This window comes from Herpailurus yagouaroundi, unplaced genomic scaffold (genome assembly GCF_014898765.1).
Source record: "Herpailurus yagouaroundi ecotype Mexico unplaced genomic scaffold, PumYag 184, whole genome shotgun sequence".
Classification (NCBI taxonomy): Eukaryota; Metazoa; Chordata; class Mammalia; order Carnivora; family Felidae; genus Herpailurus; species Herpailurus yagouaroundi.
In genome coordinates, this window is record NW_024412415.1 from 2519590 (window position 1) to 2537107 (window position 17518).

The 17518-nt window shown below is 36.8% G+C and overlaps 1 protein-coding gene across 2 annotated transcripts in view; it reads right to left on the reverse strand.

Moving 5' to 3' along the window:
• The window catches only part of DPH6 (diphthamine biosynthesis 6), a 204033-nt gene that overhangs the window by 37870 nt on the left and 148645 nt on the right, over positions 1-17518 (reverse strand). The window lies entirely within an intron of this gene.

Below are 17518 nucleotides of genomic sequence, written 5' to 3' on the forward strand. Positions count from 1 at the left end.
AAATTCCTTAGACTCTCTCCTAGCTCCTTCCCACTGTATAGCACATAGTACTTAGTGACCCAATTGGGTGCCCTCCTTATGGCCCAGATACCCATGCATGCTCCCAGACAAGAGCCCAAAAGACATGGACTGATAGGTCTAATTTGAACTAAAACAAAGCCACCCCTAATCAGAATTACCAAGTAAAAGGGCAGAGAAAGTTACTAACTTCTTTTTCTCTACCCTTAGAAACAGGATTTTTATCCTCTAGTTTTAGAAATCTGAAACAGTAAATAAAATTCAAACATGATAGTCAATGTTTTCCTTATCTCATTAGCCACTGAATCAGTGATGTGACATTTCCCCCACTCTTTTCAACCATTTGGGGAATGTTATGTAGAAAAAGATTTAGACCACCTGGTTATTGGGTAAGATTAACACATGTGCTATTTTGCCAGACATCTACCATTTGGTCCCAACCTTTGTATGAATACAAAGATACAAAGCTAATACAATAGAGAAATTAAAAGTTCTAAAGGATCTTAACCAGTTGAAAAGAAATGTTGCTGTTTTCTAATGAGTTGAATTATTTTTAATAAAACAAGATCATTTCTTTACTTATTACACAATATAATTTTCATTGCACAAAAGCATACTCATTGATTCATGTATATCTAAATTGTGCTATGTTCTATTTTTTTTTTTTAAAGTTTATGTACTTATTTATTTATTTATTTATTTGAGCAAGAGAGAGAGTGGGGGAGGGGCAGAGAGGAGGAGACAGAGAATCCTATGCAGGCTCTGCCCTGACAGAGTGGAGACCAATACGGGGCTTGAACTCACAAACTGTGAGATCATGACTTGAGCCAAAATCAAGTCGGATGCTTAACCAACTGGGCCACCCAGGCACCCTATGTTCTCTTTTAGATAAAACTCTTAGCCAAGATAAGTTTTTTAAAAAGCAATCTGACAGATGTGGCTGACTTGGGTCATTTCATGGATTATAAAAATGCCTCAGAGTCTGAACATTTAAGAAGTGAATTCCGGGGCGCCTGGGTGGCGCAGTCGGTTAAGCGTCCGACTTCAGCCAGGTCACGATCTCGCGGTCCCTGAGTTCGAGCCCCGCGTCAGGCTCTGGGCTGATGGCTCGGAGCCTGGAGCCTCTTTCCGATTCTGTGTCTCCCTCTCTCTCTCTGCCCCTCCCCCGTTCATGCTCTGTCTCTCTCTGTCCCCAAAATAAATAAAAACGTTGAAAAAAAAATTAAAAAAAAAAAAGAAGTGAATTCCTAGTAAATAAAAAGGAAATTACTTACATGATTCTATTTTTTTCTAGTGTACTTATATATAGATGAATATTCATAGTCATAACAATTCCATTTGAATGCTACTGATTTTTGAACTGAAAAAGTTAAGGGCATCTGGCTTCCCTGTTTAATTTTTATTCCTTTAAAAGATTATAATAAATATAATTGTGAGAATTTATTAAATCAAGATTTTTCTTCTTTTAAACCAGCTTCATTTATCTGTTGGTCATCTTAAAATTGGAAAGAAAAAAAAAGTAAAATCAAATCACATTTCATCCTCTCACCACCTACAGAAAACCATGAGGTTTATAAAAACCGCTAAAACATAGAACTTACTCAAGAATTATTTACTGAATATCTACTATAGGTTTGGCATCGTTTTAGGTGCTGCGGATAATGATGGGAGCAGACATATAAATCCTGTATAGAACATCTTTGTATCTGGAAATACAGACAGAAAGTTAAACAAGCAATTACAATAAAAGGTAGTGGTTGCTTTTGTGGATGCACGAGATGCTGTGGGAGTATAAAGCACAATACCTAACCAGAAGGAACCCAAAATCTTCTCAAAATAAAACTTAAGGTAAAATCTGAAGGATGAGTTAACCAGGAAAGGCTAAACGGAGAGAGGCAGAGGTGGAGGGAGACAGGCAGAGGTGGAGGGAGAGAGAGAAGGAAAGGTTGTTCCAAAGGGAACAGCATATATTAAGTACCAGAGCACATGATGGGTCCTAGAAACTGAAGTAAGTATGGCATAGCTGGATCATAACTAGATGAATAATGCTGAGATGAGGCTGACTAGAAAGAAGACACATCTTATGGGGTTTTGTAAGTCATGCTAAGACATTATCCAAAGTTCAGTGAGAACCCATGGTAGGTTTTAAGCAGATAACTGAACTGATCACATTTATCTTTTAGAAACATTCTGGTCACACAATGGAGAATGGTTGAGGCAAGTAAGTCAAGAAGCACAAAGAACTGAGAAGTTGCTGGAGGAATCTAGCCAGGGGGTGAAGATTTCCTGAACTGAGGAAATAGCAGTGAGGACAGAAGGGAGAGGCAAGGTATTTTGACAGATATTGTTAGGAGGCTGTATACATGAAGGCTCCATACATTAGGAGGCTCCATAATTGAATGGAGGAGTGAGGAAAGTTAAAAAGAATTAAGGAAAATTGCCAGTTTTCTTCACTGGGAAACTGGTGGATGGTGGTTGTGTTTATTGGTATCTCAGCAGGAGAAGCATTTGCTGGGAGACTCCAGTGACCTTATCCTTTCCAAATTTTATGTGGCATGATACTATGATGTCACATATCTTTGTAATCATCTTCCTCAGGTCTCATGTTACCATGTTTCTTAAGCTATTGTTAAGCTTCTCTGACTCCTTCCTGCTCCTCCTAAATTATAAATATCCCTCATGATTCTCTGTAATATATTCTTCTCAATTTATTCCCTTGGATAGCCCATATACTCCAAGGCTTCGACCATCACCTTTATGTTATTCTGCTGCTGCTAAAACCAACACTATCACCATTCATTAAAGACCATTTGTTTTATGCCTTAAGGTTAAGAAAATGATATAATTATTTAATCCTCAGAATGACTTTTAAGAATAAAAAGGAGCATGGATTCTGGAATCAGACAGACAGATTTACGCACATATTCAACATCTGCTACTTTCTCCAGCTGTGTGACTATGGGAAAAATTAATCACCCTCTGAATTTTCCCTCATCTGTAAATGTAAGTATAAATGGTCACAATCTCATAGATTAGTTGATCAAATAAAATAATGCATAAAAAGCGCTTAGCACAGAGTATGGCACTTAGTAAGCATTTAATAAATACACAGCTTTGCTACAAAAGTAAGTAAGGCATATATTTGTAGTCACGCGCAGTGAGAGCAGTGTTGCACAACTGGTTAAAAGCAGTAGTGCTGGAGACACAATCCTTGGTTTCAAACCTAGCTCAGTCACTTTCTGGCTGTGCAGTCTTAGGTCATGCCAGCTCTCTGAGCCTCAGATTGCTGATCTGTAAAGAGGAGATGACGACGGTACCTATCTCATAGAAGAGCTGTTTTCAGGAATAAAACCAAATGAAAGGAAAGCCTAATGTTCTGTCCAGCATATAATATATACTCCATAAAATGGCTAAAAAATTTTATTTTTTCCCTTTTCTAGTGGGGAGAACTAACTTGATTTGCAAAGGTTATGGAACTTAGAACTAAATAAAACCAGAACTTGAAGCTGTATATTGACTCTAAAATATGCTGATAAATGAACTTTAGTGTTTTGCCTGAACATCTCAATTGGGCTCCAATCTCATAGTTTAAAAAATATGCCTTTGGTTTATATGTTATAATTAGAAGCTCAGTGTGTTTAAGACCAAGCTTATCATGTTCTTTCTTAACCCTGTTCTCCTCTGCAGAAATACATGCTTCCAGTCTCCGCAGTCATTATGTGTGGAATACTCTTTAATTCTTTCCTTTTGGCTTCTGTCAGTTTGATGCCAATTTCTTTTCCATTTCTTCCATCAGAATCTTCTTTCAATTTTGTCCTATCTCTTCATCCTTACTGTCAGCAGGCATCATACTCCAACCCTTCACACTGTTACCTATAACAGTGTCTTAGACTCTTTTTTTATTTCTAATTCCCTCTAATCCCAAATCCATAAATACTGTTGCCAGACTAAATTTCCTATGATATCTTTTAATAATATAAATCCCTGCTGATAAACCTTCTACACCTTGTTAGTTCTTACCCCAAATTGCCTGGCCCATCTCTCCAGGCTCTTTTTGATGAGGTCATAAATTCCCACCTCATCTGTTTCTTATGAATCTACCAACACCAGCTCTTAGTTCCATTGAAACCAAGTTCCTCATTGTTCCTGCATGGCTTTTTGCCAAGAAATCTTCATTCATATTGACTCAATTCGTTGCCACCATCCATGTAAATATATCCATCCTTCAAACCAGTTTAAGTGCTAATACTTAAATGATATCATTTTCAGCTACTCCAGGTCATGCAACCATCTTCCATTTTTTAGCTTCCAATTACATTTATAGTAAATACCAATTTATCTGGCTTCATCTTATCCAGGTCTCTAGACTTATTAGACTCTCTATGTCATGAAAAATACCAAATCATTTACTTATTTCGTACCCTTTAAAGCGATTAGCATAGACTGGCTGTATAAAAAGTCCTTACAAATACTTATTATTCAATTCTATTAGTACAACGTGACACTGGCAATTAAGAGTTCACCTATGAAACACATTCAGAGAAATGTGAAGAATAAGTTCAAAGTCATATATTGAAACAGCCACTAACTGTGGAAAATGGCCTGCACCTCTTCTCTTTAAATACAACAATCAATGGACCCTACTTCCTGGTCAAAATCCTTAAAGTACACTTTTAAGGATTTTACTGCCTTCCCCTAAAACTTTCAGTTATTTCTCATTGTTTAGATAATTAAATACTCATTTCAGGATTCAAAATCTCTTTCTGTCTGGTTTCAACCTCCTTTTTCAACTTCCTCTCCTACTGCTCAAAATACACTCTAAATAATCCAGCCAGTCAAAAATACTGTCCCTCTTGTAAGGCCAGTATGACTGTCAGTTTATCTCTGAAGTTACTCACAATACTCTCAACATTTAATTTTTTTTCTGTGAAATTCTCTGGCAGATATTTTTTACTTTCTTAGAGTAAATTTTAACACATCTTATAGTTTTTATTGATCATAGTGGACATCTTGACCATAAAGTTTCACATATCCTTCCAACTCAATTATGTTCAAAATTCAAAATCTCTTGTCAAAGATATTCTGCCTACTTTTTACTTTCAAGGTCAGTCAAAGGTGTTCTTTTCCATAAAGTTGGCACTGCAGGGAACAAGGCTTAAAATTCTGTCTCTCTTAAATCAACTTTGGTGAAATTCTTTTTCTTTTTCTTTTCTTTTTAATGTTTTATTATTTATTTTTGAGAGAGAGAAACAGAGCATGAGCAGGGGAGGGGCAGAGAGAGAGGGAGACACGGAATCTGAAGCAGGCTCCAGGCTCTGAGCTGTCAGCACAGAGCCCGACATAGGGCTTAAACTCACAAACTGTGAGATCATGACCTGAGCCGAAGTCGGATGCTTAACTGCCTGAGCCACCCAGGTGCCCCTCTTTTTCTTTTTGAAAAAGTGATAGGTAGCTTGGATTGCAGACTGTACTTTTGTCAAACCCAGAAGGAAGATAAGTTAACTCCTATAGAACAGAGCTTGGAACACAGTTTTAAGCTTGAAACTTGCATTACACTTATCCTGGTTTAGTTCAACACCTAGCAGAGTGGTATAATTCTTAAATAGTCAATACATATCTGCTTACCTTTGACTCAAGGCAAGAATTCAGATTTCCCAATTCTATGTGAACAGTCCTGGAAGAAGCAACCAAACCTATGAACTCACACTTTTTCACCTGGTATGGTTCCATGCTCCCATCTAGCAGACAACTTTTATTTAGATGATCTTAAGAAATTTCTTGATTAAAGACTAATTGTTGCTGGCAAAGATGGTAGATTGAATCCCTATATCTACTCTCACTCCTTTCTAAAATCTTGCTAGAATGTATTTCATAACAAGGAATAAACTGACAAAGATGGGGAACAGAAGAGAGGAAGTGACAAAATCAAACAATTTAGCAGAACGAAGAACACCGAGTCCTAGGTCAACAGTGGAGAGTGTAGAGGACCAACCCAATTTACACAGCAGAACAGCTCTTTCCTCTTAAACAGAGTAAGGAGTTGGCAGCACCAGGTACCTCGAGAAGTGAAGGAGAAATGAAAAGTGCCCCAAAATAAAGATTGATTGGCAGTCTGTTTAACAAGCAGTCAGATCCCTAAATTCCTTCCCTGTAGCCTGGCAACTGTCTTTCCTCCACCCTGGCAGAACCCTGGAAGTTTATTCTCTGCATACGGTGATGAAAACAGAGGAACTGGCGTAGGAGAAATGAGACACAGCTGAGGGAAGAGGAACTATAATAAAATGGAATCAGTTAATGTATGCACATAAGATTCTGAGACTGCTAGTCATTTATTCCTGCCTAACTCCCAGGAAAACAAAACAAAACAAATCAAACCAAAACAAAATAAAACAAAACAAAACAAATTGCAGCATGTCTTTACTTCAAGAGAGGAGATTGGAGAATCCTTTTCTTTGGAATCTAGATGGCTTAGATTAAATGACTTAGCCATACCTTCCTATAGTAAAGTTCGAGATCATAAAGCCCTATCCACACATTTAGTGCTTACAATAAAAAATTTAGGCCCTTACTCTTAAATATGAGGAGAACACCAAGGTTAGCAGAAACATCTCTAAAATTAAAGTTAGAGACCAACGGAAACAATGGAGAAAACAGACTATGTACGGGAAAAGAAAACTAAAGGAAGAAAAATGAGAAACAAAAAAAGAGAGAACAACAATAAAAATAGGATACACTCTAATAAGGATAGAGTGCTATAATTTTAAAAAAGAGAATTCAGAGAACAAAAAATGAGCTTTTAGAAATTAAAAATAGGCCATGAAAAACTCAGTTGAAATTGTAACCAAATCCAAGTCCATCTGCCTGATGTGCAGCAAAGCCAATCACTGAGACAGAAGTCAGGTATGCTGCAAGGAAAGGGTTTGAGAAGCAGCCAAACGTGGAGACGAGACTGGAGGGCAAGCCTCAAATCTGCCTCCCTCCAAGGGGAGAGAATATGTTTTTTATAATCATAGGGGTTGAGATCACATACATATTGAGGAAAAGGGAAGGGAAAAGTTGAGTATTCATGAGGGAAGATGGAGTCTGTACACTGAGCAAACATGTATGTAACATGTATGTAACATACATCCCATGTTCACTGGGGAGTGGAGACTGACACCAGAATGAGGCACAATTCAGACCCTGAGTCAGGAGATTACCTGAGGGCAAGGAGAAGGAGCTACAGGCATGCTCTGAGCGCAGGTAGAAACTAGATGAGGTCCAGGACTCCTTACCTCTAGGAGAGATTTTATACCTAGGCTGGAACCATAGCAATTGACCTTGAGTCCAGGCTTCTGCAGACATAGCTAGTGGATTTGTTGGGGGGGGGGGGGGTGTCAAAAAAAACACAGTATCTGATGGGGGGGGAATAGTTCTCTGAAAAACAAGCTTTAAACTTTCTGCTAGTTTCAACCTCATTGACCCTATGGGGCACAGTTTCAAAGGTTTGAAGATAAAATTGAAAATTCTAGAAATGGGGGCGCCTGGGTGGCGCAGTCGGTTAAGCGTCCGACTTCAGCCAGGTCACGATCTCGCGGTCCGTGAGTTCGAGCCCCGCATCGGGCTCTGGGCTGATGGCTCAGAGCCTGGAGCCTGTTTCAGATTCTGTGTCTCCCTCTCTCTCTGCCCCTCCCCTGTTCATGCTCTGTCTCTCTCTGTCCCAAAAATAAATAAATGTTGAAAAAAAAAATTAAAAAAAAAAGGAAAGAAAAAGAAAATTCTAGAAATGGCAAAAATGAATCAGATAAAATAAGGAAAGAAAAGTTAGAAATTTAAGTAATATCTAAATAATAGGAATTCCAAGAGGCAAAAACAGAAGGAAGATAAACACTAGTGAAATACTTCAAGGAAATTTCCCCAAACTGAAATTTTCAAACTAAAAATTCTACCTATCCTAGCACAACGGATAAAAACACACTCACTCAAGACATAGCAAATAAATTTTATAATTCTAGGAACAAAAGAAATATATACTCTTGGAGAGGAGATGGAGAGAGAAATGAATAAGATCACATATAGTTAGGGATCAGAATGATTTTGGGCTCTCAACAGTACTGAGATACAAGGAAATAAGATCCAGAAGGAAAAATATTCTGAAAATAGTATTCTGTGACCAGCTAAAGAACCAATCCAAAGTGAGGAAAGAATGAAGACATTTATAGAAATACACAGTGTCTCAAATGTTTTACCTCCTGTGGACCCTTTCCTAAAAATCTTCTAGAGAATATGCTTCACAAAAGTGAGAATAAACAAAGAAAAAGGAAAATGTTGTGTCCAGGAAACAAGGGCTCCAAGACAGAGGGAGGATCAAGGGATCTCCAGGACTATGGGGAGATGCTAGGATGACAGCCTTACAACAGGCATAGGAGGAAACCGGTCCAGGCTACATGTCAGAAGGCGTTGGAGAAAACTTCTTCTGGGGAGAAAACTGACAAAATACTCAATACCCCTGAACATCTAGATAAGAGATTAATAAACCAGTAATGAGTACAGCATTGAATTAGTGGTGAGCACAATACTAAATAAATCAAAGAACAAGACAATTATTATTTCAAGGGAAAAAACAAAAAGTTGTACAGGAAAGGTTTATGACCAGAGTTTATTACCTAATTCAGCTGTGTATTGGGTTTTCACAGTTATCATAATGTCAACTAGACTTGCAAAATAACCATATGGGAAGATGATAGAGGGAAAAAAGTTCACATATGCGGTGGAGGTAAAGGGAGACAGCTAACTGCATATTCTGGAGTGATAAGTGAATAAATAATGCTAAAATTGAAGAGAGTCATGAAGTAGTAATACAAACATGTAATTTAGAGATGTGGAGGTAAATATCAAAATAATCAACTATAGAGGATGAAAGTAAGATGTTGAAATGGGAGAAGGGAAAGACTCAGAAGGTTGTTTCTGAACCAAAAGTTGAAGACTCATTTGACAACCACTGTAAAACATCACAAAAATAAGACTCCTCTTTAACATTTAAGGAATAGTTCTAAACCTTTAAAATTTGATGCAACTTTTATATTAAAATTCATCTACTTTTTTGAACAATGAGAAAATAGTCCTGGGGGAAAAAACCCACGAAGGAGAAAATAATTTTAGAATCCATTTGTTCACTTATCAGATGATAATTTTAGGAACCTGCAGAAGTTTAAGAAGCAAGCTAAAATTGTTCTATAGTTAATTTAGAGTTACAAATGTACAATCCTTAAAGTTGTATTTTTTGATCTAGAAATTACATTCCTAGGAATTTATCTAAAGAAAATAATAATCAGAAATGTACATGAAGATTCAGTAGGAAAGATAATAATCATAATATTATTTATAATAATTTTAAAATAAGTAAAATTATTTATAATAATTTAGAAATAACAAATATTTCCAACAAGAGATAACTCATTAAATTTGTCATAATACATTTGTATGTAGGATACAAATATGATGGAATCCACACAGCCATTAGTTAATGTATTTTCAAATTAGATATATTTATATGGGAAAATAAATATGACATAATGCTAGGAAAAAAAAACCAAGACAAACTATATGTACAGTTGAACCTAAATATGTAAATAAAACATGCACAACTATTTAATTATGTGAACTTGTATAAAAAGTGAACTCTCAGGAAAAAAAAACAAACTTTCAGAATGCACCAACAATGTTAGCAGTGTGCATCACAGGGTGGAGAAACTATGCTTTTTATTTACTTCTCTGTACGTTATTATACTCAAATTTTCAGCAATATGCAAGTAACTTACATTGTTTTTTTTAATTGCCATTTATTTGTATAATTTATTCAAGATTTTTCCTTATCAGAGGCAAACATTTAGAAATATTTAATGGGTATCTTTTGTCTATGTCCTTGCAAATGTATTATTATTTTGTGTGCCTGTATTTTTAATTGATTTCCATGTCACTTTTATGCATTCAACACTTTGTTGCTATATGCACATTGAAGATATTTTTCTAACTGCAGACCTGTATCTCATAATGTGCACTCAATACATTTTAAGTAACTGGTTAATTTTAACTAACTGGCAATGGACATTCATACTGCTTCCAAGAACCCCAACACCATCAAAAATAAACCTGCAAAAACTATTTTCACTAACGTCCCCTTGTGGACTGATAGGATGGGGATATTTAATGTAGGAATTGCAATACTGCCTTCCAGAATGGTAGTACCAACCTATATTCCTAAGGTTCTGTAAAAACCTCACCTGTCAACAACTGGCATTATCCAGTTTTCTTATTTTTGTCAAACTGCTACAAGGTAACATCTTATTATTGCTTTAATTTGTACTTCTCTGATTGCTAAATCTGTTTGATCATCTCTTCATATCTGTATTTGGTTTTGAGATATTCTTTTCTGTACAGCGTTTCTCCACAGCCTTTGCCAGTTTTCTGTTAGGATTGTTATCTACATGTTGATATATGTCAGTTAACAATCTCTTGAGAGTTTTAAATGTTACTCCAACTATTGTGTCTACTCAGTTTTCTGGGGTTTTTTATTGTAAAGCAGAAAAATTTCAGAATTATTCTTCAGTAATAGCAAATTTTACTCATAATAGTAAACATTGCTAACATTTATTGAGCATTTAGAATGTGCCAGATACTGAGCTAAGTACCTTATATATCATTCTATTGCTATTACTTCCATTTTATACGTGGGAAACTAACTAGATCAATGTTTGAAGTAAGCAGTAGAGTCAGGATTCACAGCTGAGCTCCTGGGTACAGAGTTAGCTTGCTGACTGCTGTCTGACACTGCCTCTTCCCCAGGCAATCTGAATGAACTATGAAAAGGACCCCTGCCCAAAGGTATCATCTTTTCTCCACCACTTCTGCCACCAACCTGTCTGTAATTCTCACGAGTAAATAGTAATTTCTTCAAGGGAAATCATTATAATATACAAAAACTCCCTTAACTAAAAAATATTAACTCTTGGATACAATAATATATTAAAGGATTAACATATTAGCTCAATTAACTTATTACATTTTATAAGTCATGTCCACCCACGTTACACAAAAGGTACATAAAAGATGTTTCAGGAGATCTGAGGCAGGTGAACAAAATGGGTTCCTCTATTTAATCCCTTTTTCTCCCATTCCTACAAGGTCAAACATTTTTTTTTTCTCTTTTTGAATTTCTTGAGTATTTGGGAGAGTTGTGCCAACAAGTTGAAAAATGAATACGTAGTTGATTTTTATCTCACTTAATGAGGTTAATCATATTATTCATAAAGATAGAGTCATACGGACATTCCTTAAAATCTGATTTGTCTTAGGCAATGACAGAGAAGACAGAGTCCTAGAAAACGTGTCTTTAAAAAATTAAAAAAAAAAAGTCATACCCTACAAATGCAGAAAGAAGATGGAGTTTGACAAATGACTCATTCTGCTTTAATATTAGAATCATTGTGCTCTGGGTACATCAGATTGAGGTCTCTTTTATGAGCATAAGTAAAAATGAAAGGAAAAATAAGAAAACCAAAAATCTGGGTTAAGATCTGGGTTGTGTCAGATAACTTGTGCATGAGGTGAGAAATAAATTGATAACAAATTGGTGTAAAAATTCAGTTAGCACTTACTTCATGGAAAGCTCATGTACACACATTAGACTTTGTAGAAGCCAGAGAAAAAGACACACTAGATTATTTTGCATAGTTTTCTGTAACCATCAGGAAAAAATAATTCCTGCCGAAAATGTGCAATTAACCATTAATATTCAATCCTTCTCTTTTGAGCAATTTTCACCATTTTGAAAAGCTCCTTCACTGGGTGTTGTATGGAAACCAATTTCACAATAAATTTCATATATTAAAAAAAAAAAAAAAAGAAAAGAAAAGCTCCTTGTCAAAATCAGCAAAAATAATGACAGGTAAATCCTATAGTAAAATCCCTTCAAACATTGCTTCTGTTCCTTTTTCTCTCTCCTTCACTCCTGCAACTCTAGTTATGGGTATGACAAACTTCTCTCCTTTATATCTTTTATATTCTTCTCTTTACTTTCCATCCTGTTTTTCTTTGTGCTTCAGCCTGGATGTTTTATATCACCCTATCTTCCAGGTCTTTAATTATCTACACAACTGTATCAAACCTACTGATAAACCCATGTTGTATCCTTAATTTCAGATATTGTATTTTTAAGTTCCAGAATTCTATTTGATTCTTCTGTATAGATTCCAAATTTCCCCTAAAATAGTTCATCTTCTCACCCAATGCCACAGTCATTTTAAAGTCTAGATCTGGGAATGTGATCATATGACTCCTCTGAGACTGTTTCTAGGGTGTGTTTTTTTCTCAGTTTCTCTGGTTTCAATTCTCTCATCAGATCTCCTGATATGCTTGGTAATTTCTGATTGCCTGCTGAAAACTGTATGTGAAATATTTTAGAGACAGTCTGAGGCCGTGAATCATGTTATCTTTCTTAAGAGAAAACAAGCAATATGAGTAGTAGCACAGGTTAATTCAGTCTAGGATTGGTATGATCAAAAGTGGGATATATGTATTTGCAAGGGCTGCTCTATTTCTGGTTTGCCTTTACCCCTAAGCTATAACCCATTCAGGAGACCGACTGAACACCTGGAGGGTTAACCAGGTCCACTCCACTTTGGTTTGCAGTGAATTCCAATTTGGGTCTCTCCAGCGCCATGAAACCCCTACTCAGCTACAGTTTTCTCCATAACTGCTTCCTATCCCTGTACCATTTTTTTGAATTAGAAAATATCTTGAAGGGAATAGAGGCTCTGTTCTCACTGGAATCCCGTCAAATTTTCTCTCTTTTTTTTTTTTTGTAATTCTCTAATGCCTTCCAACATTATTTCTGGTTTAATTTCATATAACAATTCTAATTTTTTTAACTGGGAGAGTCGGTCTGATGTAAGTTATTCCACCACAGCTGAAAATGGATGTCTTCAATGTCTATTACACTTAAAATCATATATACATTCTGACGCAGTATTTCCATTCCAGGACTTTATCCTACAGATAAACTTATTCATGCCACAAAATATATGTACAGTAATGTTCATTCCGGCATTATTTGAAGTAGCAAAAGACATGAAAGCATGAAAGAAATCAGTAAGGAATAAAGTTCATCAATAAACAATGGGCTCAATAGTTATCCACATAATGATGTTGTGGAAACAAATGACATGTATCTTTATGTGTTAAAATGGAAGATGGAGAAAAATGTGCATAGCATGCTCCAATTTAGGTAAAACTGAATAAACGCTTGCATATGTATTTACATATGCAAAAAAAGTTTTTGAAGAGATACATTAGAACAGAGAAGACTGGTTGCTGTGGAAGTGGTAGAAAACCTGGGGACTTGAATCAGAAGATTTTTCATTTTTGATAGTGTTTGAATTTAGTTTTTATACATTACATGGTTTAATGTTATAATAAACAATAGAAAAAATATATAGCATGAGAAGTCTACATACTGGGAGTCAAAGAAGAAAATGGCAGCTCACAGGAGGCTTATTTAAGCATGACTGTGAAGTTTAGACTTTAAGGACAGTTTGGATTTACTTGAGTGAAGGAATATGGGGCACCTGGGTGGCTGAGTCAGTTGACCATCTGTCCTACTCTTGGTTTCGGCTCAGGTCATGATCTTATGGTTCATGGGTTCAAGCTCCATGTGGAGCACTGTGTAGGGCTCCATGCTAGCAGAGTGGGACCTGCTTGGAATTCTCTCTCTTATTTGTCTCTCTCCCTTTCTCTCTGCCCCTCCCCTGCTCGTGTGCACATGTACACTCTCTTTCTCTCAAATAAAGTTTGAAAAAAAAAGGAGAGAGAAAGCATGCAGAGAGGGGGAGTAGAAGATGGAGGAACAAGGGAGTACTCACTCTAGGGAAACCATCAATAGTAGCAAACTCATAAAGGATACATAGGGTGGATGTAGAAGACTGCCTATTTTTACAAGCCTCAGTTTCCCCAAGGACACATTGGGCTGTGTCTAGGAGTTAAATTTTACTTTGAGGCAATGGGGAACAATGCAAAAGTTTACAAGCAAAGTGTAATATGATCAGATTTACACTTCACATGTGTGATGATGACAGTCCTATGGACGATGGATTGACAAGGGGTAAGGTGAGGAGGAGAGACTTGAGCTAGAAGATTGCAATAACCCCAATGCACTGACAACAAGGATTAAAAGGGGCAGATAATAAGATATAAGGTAGAATTAAAAGAAGTCAGGGCCTTATTTATGAATAATGGAGCCTATGAAATCATTTATTATGATTCACTTTTTCTTGGTCTTGGACAACTGAGTAGAAGACAGAACCTTTCATGGTCAGGACACATAAAAATGGCATGGATACGTCACCAAAGAAATGTTTAGTTCTGCACAATTGAGATTGAAGTGCTTGAGTCATGTAAGAGAGAAAGGTGTCCAGCTGAATACAGATGTCTGGAGCATAAAAAGATGGTGGAGGAACAGTCTTAATTGTCATAAGAATAAAATTGGTAGCTGAAGTCATGGGGGGTATTTAGTATCATCACAGGAGGAAGGCTATGGATGGGACCACCACTTATAAGGGGTGGGACTTATACGGTAAGCCTCAAAAGGAAGCTAAGAAAATATTCAGAAAGCCTTCAAGACTTAAGTAGTAGAAGCCAATGGATGACAACAGTTTCAAGAAGGCTTACACTCTTTCAGAGAGATCTAGAAATATAGGGCTTGAAGTGTGTTGTTGGTTTTGAAGAACTACAAGATGATATATGTGATCACTGTGTTAGAAGTACTTAGTGCTTGTTTAAAGATCAGATTCCCGGGTCCTTCTGAACTCAGATTTCTTATGGTGGGAGACGAGTACATACATTTTAACAAGGTCCCCAGGAAACTTCACTCTCAGGTCTGAAAGTAACGGTGGCAGACTGTCCACTCCGTAAGAACAAGAATTTTTTTGTTTAATTCATCGTGTATACTTAGTGCTCACCACAGCATCTGCCACATAGCAGGTCCTCAATAAATGCTAAGTAACTTAAGGATGAGAGCAATGAATGGACGCACAGACAGATGAACACACAACTGCATGAAAGAACTAAAGAACTAATGTCTTTGCCAAAAACCTTGGTAAGATTACTGGAACTTACATTCTAGTGGGATGGGTGAGGGCACAACAGACAATACACAGGTAAACAGATAAACATGGTAATTTGTAGAGATCTATGTAAACTGAGGTAGTCTGGGAAAGCTTTTCTAAGGAGGCAGCATTTGAGCTGTCGCTTAAATTATGAGAAAGCAGTCGCCATGTGACGGTCTGAGGTAAAAAACATTTCGGGCAGAGCAGAGTTCTAAGAAAAAGGGCAAACAAGGGTGTTTAAGTAATTAGGAGGCATCTGTGGCTCTGGCCCAGTGAGTGAGATGGAGACTGGCAGAAAACAAGCCCAAGAAGATTGAGTGGATGCAGATCATATATGGTTTTGTCGGCTGTGGTCTCATAGGAATTTGATGTTATTCTAATTGTAATGAGAAACTGTTTAAATTAAACAAAGCACTGAAATGATTTGATTTACACTTTTAAAAAACTACTTTGGCATCTGTATGAATAATGGATTGTAGCAGGGCAGTGGTGGAAGTAAGTAGACCACTTAAGGGTTGATGAAGTACTCCGGACAAGAGAGGATTGTGGTGGTAGCAACAGAGACGGCGAGAAGTGCTTGGGTGTAGAAGATATTCCGGAGATGGAACAGACAAGATCATGCTAACGGGTTGGCAAGAGTAAGTAAGGGAAAGGGGAGTCTAAAGAACTTGGATTTTAGCCAGTGAGCAATGGGGACTTAAAGTTTTGAAGTGAGTGACACAATTACAGTAGAATATATTAGAACAGTTATCTTCAGGCAGTGAGCAAAATGCATTCTTTGGGAAATGAAACGGAAGGTAGAGGCAAATTTGGGGTTGTCAATAATACTGCAGGCCTGACGTGTGACAGGCACTGAACTGAGGTGAAGACAAAATGAATGGCAAAAAGTGAGGTATAGCTATAAAGGCCGCCATCAAGTTTGTGGAGATTTAATTTGCAGTGCCTCCGGGCACCAGAGCTTTGCAGAGAAATTTGGCCAAGCAAGATTTGGGAATCATCAGAATATAGCTAGTTATTAAAGCCATGTGAGTGACTGATTAAACCCAGAAAAAGGTGATAGAGTAAAAATGGAGTCTAGACCAGGAACTGACAAAAGAGACTAAGAGTAACCAGAACAAAAGGAGAAAAACTAGGAGAATGTGGCATCACGGATGCTGATGGGGGCGTTTTAAGGAGTGTTTATAGCTGTCAGATAAGGGCTAAGAAGCATTGGTTGGGTTTGGTAAAACAGAGATTGTGGGCGATCTTGGTCAGAGCTGTATCCATTTGGAGGTGTTGAGAGAAGCCAGACTCCAGGTACGTGAGGTGTCTGGGACAGGAAGAAGCACTGACCACGAATATAAAGAACACTTCTGAAATTTCTGGTTTGGAAGCAAAAAAGAGAAGCAGCTAAAGCAATAAACAGAGTGGAGGAGGGGTGGAATCTGGAATGGGAGAGACGGTGGTATGTGTTACTATGATGTGAAGGACACAATAAAGAGAAAGAGGAGGAAGATACAGGAGGGGATGAGTGTTTGCAAGGTCTGCAATCCCAAAGCCTTAGTTGTCTGTGCTACAAAGACTCTACATGCTTGAAACCTGAACTTGTAACTTTAGATTTATGGAGCAGCTTGCAAAAAGCTTTTTTGCCAAAGCCCCAGTCTCTCATTTCTGAAGTTCTCTTTCTTTCACCCCCATAAATTTAATTTCGTTATTTATCTACATTGCTTATTTCAGAGGCAACATTTAGTCTGATGGTAGGGAATAGATGTGAACATAGGTATCAGGTTGTGAGAAGCTGTAGCCGCTGTGAGAAGAGTCCCATCAGAGCAGTATAAAAAGCAACCATGTCCATTTAGCTCAACTTAAATAAATGACAACAAATAATCTAGAAATCAAATGTAATTTGTGGCAAATATATGCTCACTTCATTTTTATTTTGATCTTTATTTACTATTTGCCTCGCACATATTAGATGCTTACTAATGCTTGATGAAAAAAGGAATTAATGTTTCAGGGATTTCTAAGCATTTGGTACATATTGGTAAACCATAAAATAAACGCAAATAACTGAAAGAAAATATGAAATCCACAAAGTTGGTAAAGAAGGTATCTGCTAACATATCATGGCAATGGTACTAACAATGTCTAGAAATAATGTTGATAAATTAAGAGCAGTGGAGGAGAAAATGCTAACTTATTAGAGGAGTTCCATTCTTTCATAGAAGTAGGGTAATTTCCTTTTTTTCCATCATAATTGTGACATAAAATATTCTTACAATTATATCTTTTAGTTATCATTGCCATACTAATAACATTTGCCCCCAAACTCTCATAAAATATAATACACAGTTAATAGAAAAGAATCAAAATAACTAAAT